Here is a 13,375-nt window from a genome sequence, read left to right as displayed (position 1 = left end):
GGCCTCGCGCCCCTTCCGCCAGCCGTCCGGGCCGGCCCGGCCCCGCCCGCCCGCCGCCGCCTGGGCGAGGGCTGACAGGGCCAGCCGTGGCGCGGCCAGGTCCACGGCGGCACCCGTGGGCGCGGAGGGGGCCCGCCAGCAACATTCGCCTCAGCGGTGCCCCGTAAGTAGGCCCCGCTTGCCGAGCGAGCAGCTGTCCCTTTCTGCGTGCAGGGACGGCGGGCGCGGCCGTCGGTAGGCCACGACGGGCAGTCAGGCCTTTCCTTTGCGGTACAGTCGATCACAAGCAGCAGTAACTCCGCACAGCCGTGGGGCCAAACAAAAGCTAGGGAAAGCCCCGAGCTGACGTTAAATGCGGGCAACTGAGAAGGTAACGCAGAGTGCGTTGCTGGAATAGGTGGAGTGTAAGATACTAGACTGAACGCTGTTCGGACTGGAGGTTCGTCGTGTGTCTGTGTTTTCGTTGTGGGTTTTCATAGCCATTTACCCAGTGGGTTAAATAACGTAATCAAATACGTAATCATCTGTTCCAAAACTTTACTGAATAAAATGTTCCTATTACTTTCAGCGGGACGTCACAAAACGGGTAGATGAGGCCTTAACTGGGCAGTGAAGCCATGATCGCTAGAGAAAAGAGTCCCGGAGCACAGTATGGCAAAGAGCTGCGTTTTCACTGACCTCAGAATTTGCGCATGAAAATGTCTGAATCGAAAGGTGACTAAGAAATTCAGTTTTCTCCTGTCTATAGTGCTCTCTCACCCAGGCCAACGTCTGTCTAAGAATGCTCCCAAGTTCAGATTTTCTTTTTTCCCTCAGTTTTGCTGTCCGTTCTACCCTAATTAAAAAAAAAGGAAGTGTGATTCTTCCTTTAGTAAAATATGAAAATATTTCTGGTGAATTTTGAAGGTAAATAATGGGAAAGTACTTAACCATATGTCATCTGTATCTCTCAACTTTTTCAGCCCATACTTCTCACAAGTTACTATTGGTGATCTCTGCCATAGCTGCCTTCAGACATCCTCAATTTATTTACTGCAAATTCTTTCTCAAATATAGGTATTTTTCAGAAGAATAAGTGAAGCATCTTTCTCCTTGTGAACTTAAGCTCTAAAGATTTGAGTACTGTGCTTAGCCTGGAAAATATTCTGTTCATTTTCACTATTATCTTTAGATGATTGCAAAGTACTTTGGAACCTCAGAGAAGTGAAGAAAAAAATTAAACAACATTAGTAATTAAATAATTGCTGCGTAGTGATTATGCCATTAAATCATTTGGTTATTACAGTTTAGTAATTAAACAATTATTAAACTATGCCATTCTGCCAAAGTAGGAGGAAAAAAGAGAGAGAAAGAAATATTCTTGGTATTTGGCAGAAAACAGAGAAAAAAGAATGGGAACTAGAGAGGGGAACTCATTTTAGACAGAAGTGACTGCGAAGAGAGAGGTATAGTACAGTTATTTGAAACATGAATTTTCAACTACTTGTTTACCTACTGAGAAGTCATTGCAGGTGTTTATGTTGTTTTTAAAGCAAGATAAAGAGAAGATAAGGATTACAAGGTAAAACATTGAAAAAGTGTGAAATTACATAATTAAGATCAACTCTGCACATTTAATTTATTAATTTTGTGCATTCTGAAGGTGCACAATTGCATACTGTCTGTTCTGCAAGACCCCTACCTAAGTCCTTGGACAAATTGTTTGAATGTCATGTTTTTGCATCGTCCTACAAAGCCACATGAGCAAAACAAGTTTACCAAGTGAGAATTAATAAGCATTCACAACTTTGAAACTCACAAATGAATGAAGGATAGCAAATAGCTCCCATAATTACAAAAATCTGTTCTTTCCAAGGTTTCCTCAGTTTATAGATGAGCATCTTAGCTAAGCTTAGTACATAGTTAATGAGAAAGCCCTAAAACTTTGTGTTGCAACAAATAATTGGTGACTAAATAAAGAAAAAAAGTTGAATGACATCTGAAAAAGCTCTTTCTAAAGAAGAGACTGAAAACAGTATACTGTGATATAGGTGAGCTGTGTCTCCTTAGGGTGTGAAACTTCATAGACTGCATCAACAATGAAGGTGCCTTTCTAATGTTCCTCATCAGCCATGGAAATGACATGGGAGGTGCTCTGGTGGGGGGAAATAAAAACAGGGATTCCTACCCTCCACATTTTAGTAATAGTCCTTGGCAGTTATCATTACAGTGAGCCAGCAAATTGAGGCAATTAAACAACATACTCCTCCGTGGTGTCCTTGCAGTAAGAAAGCCATAAGGAGATACACCACACAGGAAGATCTGTATCTCCTGTAGTAGAAGCCAGTATGATGGAAGACATGCAGTACTTAAAAACTGCACGTTCTGGAGATGCCAGCCAGAATTAAGTACCGTGAAGGAACACTGCATTATATGTAAGAGGAGGTACTGATAAAGTAATGAGGTTTTAGCAGGGCCATGCCTGAAAACTTACAGAGAAAACTGCAAACGCACAATATACTCTAAAAGAGAAACTTAGCAGAAGCTGATTACAGAGAACAATTTTAATTCATGCAATTGGGCGGCATGCATGCACTGTTGGCTATAGTATTAAAGCTGAGCTCGAAAGCTAACTATTCTGAATTACTTCATCTTAGACCTACTGGCTTGTGACTTAATTACTGAAGAGACATTCCTTTCCCTTCTGAGAGTTATTGACAGTAATCTCTCATCAGTTTCTGGTTTTTGTCTCAAAAGCATTGTCTGTGTGAGAGAAGTCATTTGATTGCGATATCCCTCAATGGTCCAAAATGCTTCTATTGCTTGCTGCAGGTTAAAAAAACCCCACAAATAAAAGCAAGTTGCATTTGTAAACTAAAGACACTTGCTAACATAGGCTAACACAGATGCATGGATGTAGGCAACTAGACACATTGACACTGTCAGCTCTGGCAGCTGTTAGACCTGCCAGTCCAATCAAAACCCAAAGTCTGTTAGCTCTTTGTATTTTGCTTCTCCACTGCCATTCTTTTTCTTTCTTCCCAGCAAAAAAAATTGCAATGATAGATTCATAGATTCATTCTAAGTGTAGAGTCTCTGTGTTGTTACTGTGATCTGCCCCTTCTGCTCTGCAGGTCTTTTACTTCTGTTTCTCAGTTTTTAATTGCCCACTAAACTATCATTTGTTCTGTCCCAGGGGTCTGTTCCCCCACATCACCCTGTATCGACAACTGATGAATTAGCAGACAATAGTCTCATTTTGACAAGGCATACAGAAGTTTGTTAAGAAATCGCAGAAGCTGGTAGCTGTACTGCTCACAACACCAGAGGGTATAACTTACTTCCTGTCTTGACTCCTCTGACTTTATGCTGGTAGAGGGACGAGTGCAATAAGTGCGAAATTATGAATACAGCTATCAACTTTATTCTGCCTATCAACCAGCAGTTGTTCATATTGTTCTTATTTTGCTTATCATATTCAGGCATTTTGAGGCAAGAGTCAGTCAGCTAAGCATTAGGATTTTGCACTTGAGATAGGCAAAGGGGGGGGCAAATTGGAAACCAAAGCATGTCTTCTGAAGTAGTAATTAATAACTAGCAACAAGCAACTTGCAAGACAGCAGTTGCTCTTGATTGCTTCAGCTCAAATGTTAACCAAAAAAAAAAATCCTCATATTGATTCATAGAGACTAGAAAAGAATTAGGCAAGCAAATGTCTATCTGTCATTGATTTCTGTAACCAAAAGGCCCAGTATAATAATTCTCAAGATGGTCATCTGTTTTTCTCTTACGGAAAAAAAAGCTTGGGGCTGGGAAAAAACAATCCTCATACTCTTTATGTCAATTAGCAGGTCTTTAAACAATGCATTGGTGTCTGCAAAAGGTGGATGATTACTTTTCACCCTGCTTTTTAACTTGATGATCCTTTTGATTTTTAACCACAGCCATCCCATCCATATGTAGCTAAAAGGCAAAATCCCATCAAGTTTTTTAGCAACACAAATAGTTTGGTTGAACTGCTTTTTATTTTCAGATCAAGACCAAAGAGCTAGATAGTGGGAAACCAGGAATTGTAGTTGATACTTTAGAAACCTTGCTATGCAAGAACAGCAAAAATATGTGCTTAAAGCATATAAACCACCTTACCTCTTACCATGAAATCATAAGACAAGCTAGTGTTTTATTCATCTGTAGTTACAGGCTGATTTGGAAAACCTTTAACCACGCCATTAAAGATTCACAAAATCAGATACACGTTACAAATTATGTTATCTTTGGATTAAGAATTTATAAAGAAATTCTTAGAACTGTTGCTATTGACATTCATCTTGGGAAATCCATTTTGTTACTATGATGACCTAACCAATTTCACTAGATTGAAAGAGTCTTCACTTCCCCAACTCTCTCCACAAGAGAGGTGAATGTGAAATAGTAGCCAAAAAAAGGGAATTCACATTTCTTACCTGAACTAGTAACAGATGTCACCATAAACTATTTGTGCAAGCCTCTTACAAGTTTATAGATTTATAGATTACATAAATATGGGGATCAGTTAAGCTACCACCAGCATGCAGACACCTCTGTCATAGAACTTGGAGGTCAATGTAACAGTGCCAGCAGGATTCCAATTAAAGGAAAGTGCCATATACAAAGAAAGTGACTGGGAATTTAAATAGGGATCATGAATGTACCTACACAGAAATACAAGCAGAGTACTAGGAGAACATAAAGTTATCAAACTTTTTAGGAAAACAGACCTTTTACAGATTAAAACTTTACAGTACATTTGATCAGATATTCCCTTCTACTCTGCTGATACTAAAATATCTTACTTAGTTTTCAGTTTCAGGTTGATATTTAAAAATGAACTTTGAGTATTTTCTTCACTATTGATTTGGTAAACAAAATTAATATTTGGTGAGAGTAGCTGAAGAGTAAAGAACTTTATAGTATGTTCTGAAAAGTCTTGAACAAAGTCCTGAAAAACAAATTTTAGATGTGGCTTGAGTTTAACATAATGCTGCCTTATTATTAACATCAAAGTTTACTTCATCAGAGTTACCTAGGGAGATTTTGAAGATCCCATCACTGAAGATTTTCTAGAGTAAGTTAAAACATTTAAGCAAACTTGGTACATTTGGTGCTACTAAGCTACTGGGGGAAGTGCTACTAAACTACTGTGACAAATATACCTAATGATGATTTTTTTTAAACCCCTACTGAATGAGGACTTCATGTTGTATCTGGTCACTATTTGAATGTAATCTGGGAATCAGAGTGCTATTGTCTAGTTTTGATTTTGTGTTAGTAAAAAATCTACAGGGGAGTGAGGAAGTCTTGCTCATTAGCATTGAAGTTACAGGTTTGTTTAATATTATTTGTTATTCTTAGAGGCACTACACACATACAGCAGGTACCAACCCACATGACATTGCAATTGGAGCTGCTGCCAAAATTTTGTTAGAATGGATATGTTCAGAAGGCAAGCCTGTAAATACGAATGCACAAACAGATACTAAATTAACATCTGCAAAACAAACACTATTCAACCCATGTATGGTTTACTCAAGTAATCAAGTATTCCATAAGGTATGCTTGTAAAATTGATTGCATTTAGTCTGCTGTGGTTTGTTGTTACAGTATCATACCTTCAGGATTTTGGCACAAGTATAAACACTAAGGGGTGATCTAATCTGTTTATAACATTATTTTATAATGTTTGTTAGGCATATATAACATGTTTATACTTTCCTTTTTGAGACAATATGAAAAGTCTAACATGCAACCCTGAAGAAAGCATAAGCTTCCAGTCTTTTAAACTTCAAAAGTACGCTTCTGTAAATTCAGAAAAAAGCCCAAACCAAACCATAAACTGTCTTTTTAAACACTTCCAACATACCTTCATGCAGAATAATAATAATAATAAAAAACATTAACATCTAGGACAGTCAGTTTCTCTTCAGCATGCATGTATTTTCTCCTGTCAACATTACTCAAACTCATCAGATGAGAACATACCCTAAACTGCTTGAAGTTACAAGAAATGTTTCAATTGGATGAGCTCTATCAGAGTGAAAATGGCTACGAACAGAGCCATTGCTATTATAAATCTAGGTTGTTTATTTGGATGCAAAAGAGAAATATTTTGTAAAAAAATTTTTGTTTCCAGAAGCTTTTCATGGTGACTTTAGGTTAAAATAAAGTTAGTATATTAACATTAAGAAATGTCTTGAAATAATTTAATTTTCATTTAAGAGACTGATTTCAGAAAATTGATGCTATATACATCCATTTATCTATTGCAACTGTCCAGTTCTCAGACCAGAGACACAGGGCATACACCTTGTCCATTGGATTCATTTTTATCATTCACCTTAGAATGAATTCAATCCTAGATGTCTACTGTTGTGTATACTCCACATAGTAAAGAAAATCCAAGCAAATAACTACTTGGTTTAGCCTTTGCATCCACTTCTACTCAATTAAGTAATTCAGTAGTAAAGAACATTGTTCCACTGGGTTGATGCCAGACATTGTTATAATACTTGGCAGAAGCCTTAAATAGCATGAAAAGTGGCATAATACCAACTCAACATATGCCCGAGAGACTCTTGTTGAAAAATGACACTACTGGGTAAAGTTTACAGTCATATTTTCTACTCTAAAAAAAAAAGGGGGGGGGGGGTAATATTTATTGTATATTTATTGGAGAAGTTGTCTTCTTGACAGCAATTGCCAGGTCATACTGCCAACTGCTATACTGCAAGAATCCTACTGTTAGATTGGTTTCTCTCTCACAAGCCTTGTCAGAGAAAGAAAGGGCATTGTACATTACTTTACGAAGATGCTCTAGTTCATTAGAATACCGTGAACAGATATTCAGCAGCATGTGCCCTTGTTAACAGGAAGTGAAAATTTCTCCTATGATGCTTCCTTTTGTTGTGATTTGTAAAAAATTATTAACTTGTTATGCTAGATATTAGCCATTCTTCATATAGGATCCCAGAAGCAAACCGCATTGTGTTGGGCAGACAAAAAGAGGATAATTCCTCCAAAAAAGAAAAGACAAAAAAAGTGAGTTAAAACTTGTAAAAGTACAATGCTCCAATGCAGCTTTTAAACTATTGCAGATAGTACAGGAAGTGATAAATGATGCGTCTGCTTTGGAACCATAAAACAACTTATGTTGTGTCACAGCAAGTTGCTATTAGGAAGATTTTAAAAATACCTGAAGAATAAACATAGAAACATATCAGCTCCTAAGCAATAAGTATTTTCTCATCATCCAAAAGAAACAAACTACTAATACAGGAATAAAGAAAGAAAATCTGTTAAATGTAATATTCCTTTAGTATAATATTATTCAGAATTTTGGCTGAGGTATCAGCAACTGGGCAAATCACTGTAAGGAGAAAGTGACACGCTTTTGGATGGTTAAATTTCTTTATATTCTTTACAAGTAATCATGTATTTGCCTAGCAGTTTCTGTTCATAAAACTAGAACTGAAACTGATTTCCTGGCATTATCATCACATCTGTAAATTGTGTGCATGAATTCTGAGAAAGTCTGTGCCAATAAGTGATTTTTATTTATCAGATTGGCTGCCAAACTGAAAGAAAAGAAAGTGTTAAGATAACAAAACAGAAAACAATGGGGATTGCTGTTTTATCCATTAGCCCATTAGTTTACAGTTTGTAAAGGGGGACCCCACAGTAGTCCTAGAATCAACACTTCCCACGGGTCTGATCTAATCAGAGTTTTGCAGGGTATTTGGGGTGTTCTTCTCTGATGTAGCTGTTCCAATTTAAGAATGTTAAATGTCTACTTGAACAGGGATTAAAAGCTGAGGGTGCCCCACCTCCTCAGTTCCTGGTTTACACATCAGGTTTGAGTTGTTCTGACTCAGTGAAAACTTATGTGAAACAAAACGAGGAGGTTTATTCCAAAATCCTTACTAGTCTGAGTGAGGGGATCTCCTCAAACAGGAGAGGGGACTAGGCAGAGGTCTTCTCTGCCTAGTGCATTCTCCCTGATGAATGCACTAGTGTCTGGATTTTTGGATGAAAAGCAGCATCACTTCCATCTTCCTTTTCTTGCTTATCAATCTAGCCTGTCATGTCCTAAGATTTTGCATTCACACTGCTGTATGAAGTTTAAGAACCATCAAAAGCAAGCGTTGGCCTCTAAAACATTCTCTTTATTTCATGTATCATTGCCTTCCCTTAAGCTGCATTTTTTGCCGGGTTCCATTGAGAACAGTCTCTAGAAGATGAACATTTTCTATTCAGTTTTAGAAAGTTCCTCTGTATGAATGATAACTTTAAAATGGTAGAATTATATGTTTTTAAAAACTTTGTTTTAAAAAAATGATTGTGCTGGGTTTTTTTTCTGGTAAGTTTTCTGATCCACTGACTGCTATTTATAAAGTCAGAAACTGTCCAACTGCCCTCATATCTACACAGCTGTTTCCTTTTTGCCTTAATATTCAGCAGAGTTGACTTGTTTATCTTTCCTTCAGGCTCCCTCATGTTGGGCAGGTAGTGTTCTTAGCAGGAATTATTGTATGCCTTGAAGAAAACTTAAGAAACAAAGTTGTAAGCAGCAACTCTAACACAGAGTTAATATTGTGAAGGCTCTCCATCATCTCCAGATTCTTGAATATTTGGTCCTTGACTAAAATTTAGCCAGTTTGTAGTTCCTTTGCCAAATTACAAAACAGAATGCATGCTTCCTACCTGGACTACATGTGTCTGGCAGCCTGGATATGTTTGTACTGCAATCAAAACGCAAAGTCCATCTGAATACCATGGTGATGCATACTTCATTGGTGTTAATATTGACTTAGCTCTGAAGCAGACAAGGCAATCATTTGCTGTGCAACATCTCAGGTGTTCTAAACAGCTTGAATGTAAATCATATTTTTCATGTAGAAATGTGGAGGAGGGATCAAAAATTCATATAATTAATATAATTTCTTATTTATTCCTGTACATTTGAATAGTAGTATTAACATTACATTAAATTTGGTAGAAACGTCTGTAAGAAATGGATTTTTTAAAAAATGTCATTTCTTAAAGGTTAAACTTTTCATTTGGCTTCTTAGACATATTTAGCCTAGTTTACTAAGGAAAGGAGATTGCAATCATAGCACATATGTGCCCCGTTAATAGGTTTTGAGCACTGATTTGAGACAAATTTGATAAAAGGGTAGATACACCTTTAAAGTAATTAGGAGCTTAAAATTTTTGTAAAAATAACTGCTGGGTAGAGAGTACCCATACTGAGAGTTAGAATGAAGAGATGCTCATTCTATCCAGAGAGAGATCTGAGAAATGCCACCACTGTGGCTTCCATCAATTTGCAAGCAAGACTCGGGTTTCATTTGCTGTGATTCTCATAGACCTGAGTTAACAAAGGGAGGGCACCATTGTTATCCCAGTAACGCCTGAACTCTGAGGGCAAGGATGGCACATGAGCAATTGGAGTCTGAATTGGCTCCCAAAGCACAACTAGAGTCCAAGTGACAGTCCGTGTCATTCTATCACCCCTAACATTTATTAGTTGTTTATCACAAACAGAATTATTCTGCTGACTTGTGTATTACTTTTCTGTATCCTACAAGTATTCTTAAAATAATAATAATCTTACTTAAGTCTCAAACTAGAACTTACAGCTTTTTTTTGCATTACACAGCATATGGAAGAGGGAGGGAAGACACCGTTTCTGTGCTAACCTCACTTCAAGTCAATTATCTTTGTTCTCTTTCCTTTTTCTCAACAGCCCGTAGTGCTCCATTTCCTCTCAATATGCCCTATTATTATCGCAGCTTCCAGTGTTGCAAAAGTGCATAAAACTAGTGAAAATATCCTTTAATTTCTCACTTCAAATTCTGTGTCTGGCCAATGTTACTTTTCATGCCAACCACAGTAAAGATGATAGTTCTGTGTTGTAGACCCACATAATGGGCTGGTAGCAATGGAGACCAGCATAGCATCAGAGCCTGTAGCAATGAAGGATTGTAGAGCTAAACCTTAAACAACAGAGAGAGTTATAGGAGAGTGAAGTTTGATGGATGCTTTTTTGATCTTAGAGTGATGATTTACAGAGAGAAATTGGAATTTTCATATGACATTGCGATTAAAAGCATTGCATTGGTACCAGCTGAAAGTTCTTGTGGCCTAGGACAACAGAAATGCCATTCTGGTGTTACAACAGCTAAAAAATAACTTTTAATTATATGAACAAGCAGTATTAAATTACAAATAACAATGCTATGGCAATAAAATCCATCCTAACAAACAATACAGGTAAGCAGAGGCTGCACAGAATTCTTTAATGGATCTTGGTCATAACATTCTACAGCCCACAGATTTCTAAAAAGGTTTTTTTATATGCCTGCAGCAGACATTTGCAGGGTGATTTCCTTAATTGTGCTAATATATTAGTACAAATCTATGTGCAGTAAAAAATAATTTTTCTAGACTTTTAAGTATCTAGCAAAACACTGAAGCCCTGAACAATTTGTGGTTTGTAGTTAATTTCATTGTTGCAAACAAAAGTTGTCAGGCTAGTAGTTTTCTCTAGTGTCCCGCTTCTAGTGTATGGTTTCACTGGGAAGCATTAACAATGAATCAGTCAACTGCTCTACTTTTATTTAGGCAGGTGGAGTACAGATATTAAACTTCTACAATAAACAGATGCCTATCTGAATTTGACAGAATTTTAAAAAATGGTGTTTTTTCATGTTTTCTAAACTAATGTGAACACTGTGCATATCCTTTACTACAAGCCAGGATTACTCACCAGATCTGCCAGTCCCCAAAATTATTTTTTTAAAAGGCCATATACAAGTCATTAAAAAACAGCTCATCCCTTTGAAGGTTCAAGACAGGCTAATGTTTTACTTTTCAGGAAAGAGAAGGATGAAATATCAGGAAGCAGTGGTATATATAGAGCAGTGATACTTAAAGGCAGCCTTCTGTTCAGAATTATTATTATTACAGAGAAGACTTTCATAGTGCTGCAACTTAGGTTACCATCATTGACAAAAAAATAATCTTTAAATAAAATAATCTTCTGAAAGTTAACAAAGTGGAATAGACTTAAAAATTTAACAGCACACCTTGCTTCTATCAATGTATGCTGTGTGAATTAAAACTGCAACTTTCAGTTTGACAAAATCTGAGTTAGCTATAAAATGCCAATACCCTGACAAAATATATTAAAAAATGCACCTGTGAAAAATTAGGCATTAATTATAAACAGTCTCTAATGGCTTAAACTACAGGACTGCTCTTTTAGTTCAGTAGCAAAGTACTCACTTGGGAAACTTGTGATATCATTTTAGAGCAGTTTCTCAGATGAATTTTCTATTTCAATAGCTAATTGAAAACAATTTGCAGAAGCAGCCACGTTCATTCACATTGTTAACCACTTAATGATCTATAATGGGGGAGAGATCTAGCTCCCATGGAATCATATAGTCATCTAATTCATTTAGAGTATGTTCAATTTGGAATTATTTTGAAGAGGAATAAAATGTATCCACCTGATAAACTTAGAATCATAGAATCATTTAGGTTGGGAAAGACCTTTAAGATCATCGAGTCCAACCATCAGCCATGCCCACTAAACCATGTCCTGAAGTACCCCATCCACTCGCTTTTTGAATACCTCCAGGGATGGTGACTCAACCACTTCCCTGGGCAGCCTATTCCAATGTTTGACAACCCTCTCAGTAAAAAAATTTTTCCTAATATCTAACCTAAATCTCCCTTGCCTCAACTTGAGGCCATTTCCTCTTGTCCTATCTCCAGCCACCTAATAGAAGAGACCAACATCTACCTCACTACCCTTTTAAACATCAGAAATATTTAAAGCAATATACTTTCAGAGTCCAAACCAGATATTGTTGTGTCCGTTAACAGAACATAGCTTCCTTACCATATATAAATCCAATGTTGTGCTAATTGGATTTAAAAAAAAAAAAAATTTACTATAGCATATTAAAATAAAAAGTATTTAAGTTAGAAAGGTTTCTGCAGTGTCTTTCCTGAGATTTACTGTTTTGGTTGCTTTTCTACTCAAGAATTTTACTTTAAAAGTGGTAACACTCAACATAGATGACTAACATTATTGTAAAACCTTGAATAGCATTGTAAATCAGAAGACAGCAAAACTTACTGAACAATATTACAGAAGAAGCAGAAACTTGATGCCTTAGATGTCAGGAATGTATTTTCTATAAATAAATAGAATTACGCAAAAGGATGTGTGTTGGATAAGAACTGCTTCTATATGGATCCGCTGCCAGGATTGGGAACTTTGTCATCTTCTTGGGATAGGATCAAGTCTCTTGGGTATTTTTACAGTTTCCAGAGGAATACTTTGAAGGCCATTATGAGGAGCTGATCAGCGATAGGTACCCTTTTGCATTGATCAGTTATCTTTGGTATAAAGCGGAATGTTAATGGAATACACAATATTTACAGAAACAGTAATGATGTCAGTAATGATTAATATCTGTGGCAATAATCAGGATTTTCATAATTTTGTACTTTTCAGGAGTAGTGGAAAATGTTTTAGAAATGAAATAAGAGTACAGCTATGAAAGTGCAACGTATGTGTGTCTAGACCTAGGAAAAAATCAAAGATAATGTAGAATTACAAGGGAAACATTTGCATTCCTTTACTTTTTCAGTTGTTTGGTTTTTTTTTTCTGGAGTGGGTAGGTTGGTAAGGCTCTGATTGACTGAACACAGCGCTGAGAGCAGAATAGAATAGCATTCAATTCTTTCAAGTTAGCTATTTAAAACTATAGAAATCCTAGTTTGCTAGAATGCAGTCCTGGTTCTTTTTATGAGAAAACTGGGAGCTAGAATGGGAGGCTAAATGTGAAGAGTGACTATTTATTTCTGAGAAAATAAGGATCGGGGGGTTTGGCCCAAGAGTATAACAGTTCTATTCTGGTTATAGGGGATATTCAAGGATGAAAAAACATAGATTGAAAGAAAAAAAAAAGTATTGCGATTGATAATAATTTCTATTTTAATAGCTTCTGTCTCAGCAATTAAAAAAATCTGAAGTGAAAGATTGTATAGTATTAATAAAAACCTATACTTGACAATAAAAGAGAATATGATTATTTTATATATTTTTTTAAAACAGATCTTGATCTGATTGAAAACTGTTCTAAGTCTAACCCTCCGTGGTTAGGCATCTCCTTACCATAGAGCTTCTGACTGGAATGTTTTCCAGGCAGATGGACAAACTGTTTGCCTATGTCTGGTTTCCTAATACTGAGTTAAAAAAATTGCATGTTCACAGATTAAATTTATATTCCTGGTACCTGCAAATTTAAGAGCCACATGATAACATAAAACCTATTTGTGCTCT

The 13,375-nt window shown here is 36.7% G+C and overlaps 1 long non-coding RNA gene across 4 annotated transcripts in view; it reads left to right on the top strand.

Annotated features, from left to right (window-relative positions):
• Positions 1-13,375, top strand: part of LOC138688026 (uncharacterized) — a 37,404-nt gene that overhangs the window by 1,049 nt on the left and 22,980 nt on the right. For 2 of the 4 annotated variants that reach the window (XR_011327070.1, XR_011327067.1), the window contains exon 2: positions 569-714. This is a non-coding gene — a long non-coding RNA (uncharacterized lncRNA). Of the gene's footprint in view, positions 1-64; positions 164-213; positions 715-13,375 lie in introns of those variants that run through there. The other 2 variants (XR_011327069.1, XR_011327068.1) reach the window with 2 other exon arrangements.

The sequence above is a fragment of the Haliaeetus albicilla genome, chromosome 12, assembly GCF_947461875.1.
Source record: "Haliaeetus albicilla chromosome 12, bHalAlb1.1, whole genome shotgun sequence".
Taxonomy (NCBI): Eukaryota; Metazoa; Chordata; class Aves; order Accipitriformes; family Accipitridae; genus Haliaeetus; species Haliaeetus albicilla.
Note: the sequence above shows the minus strand (reverse complement) of the source record. Positions and strands in the feature narration are given on the sequence as shown.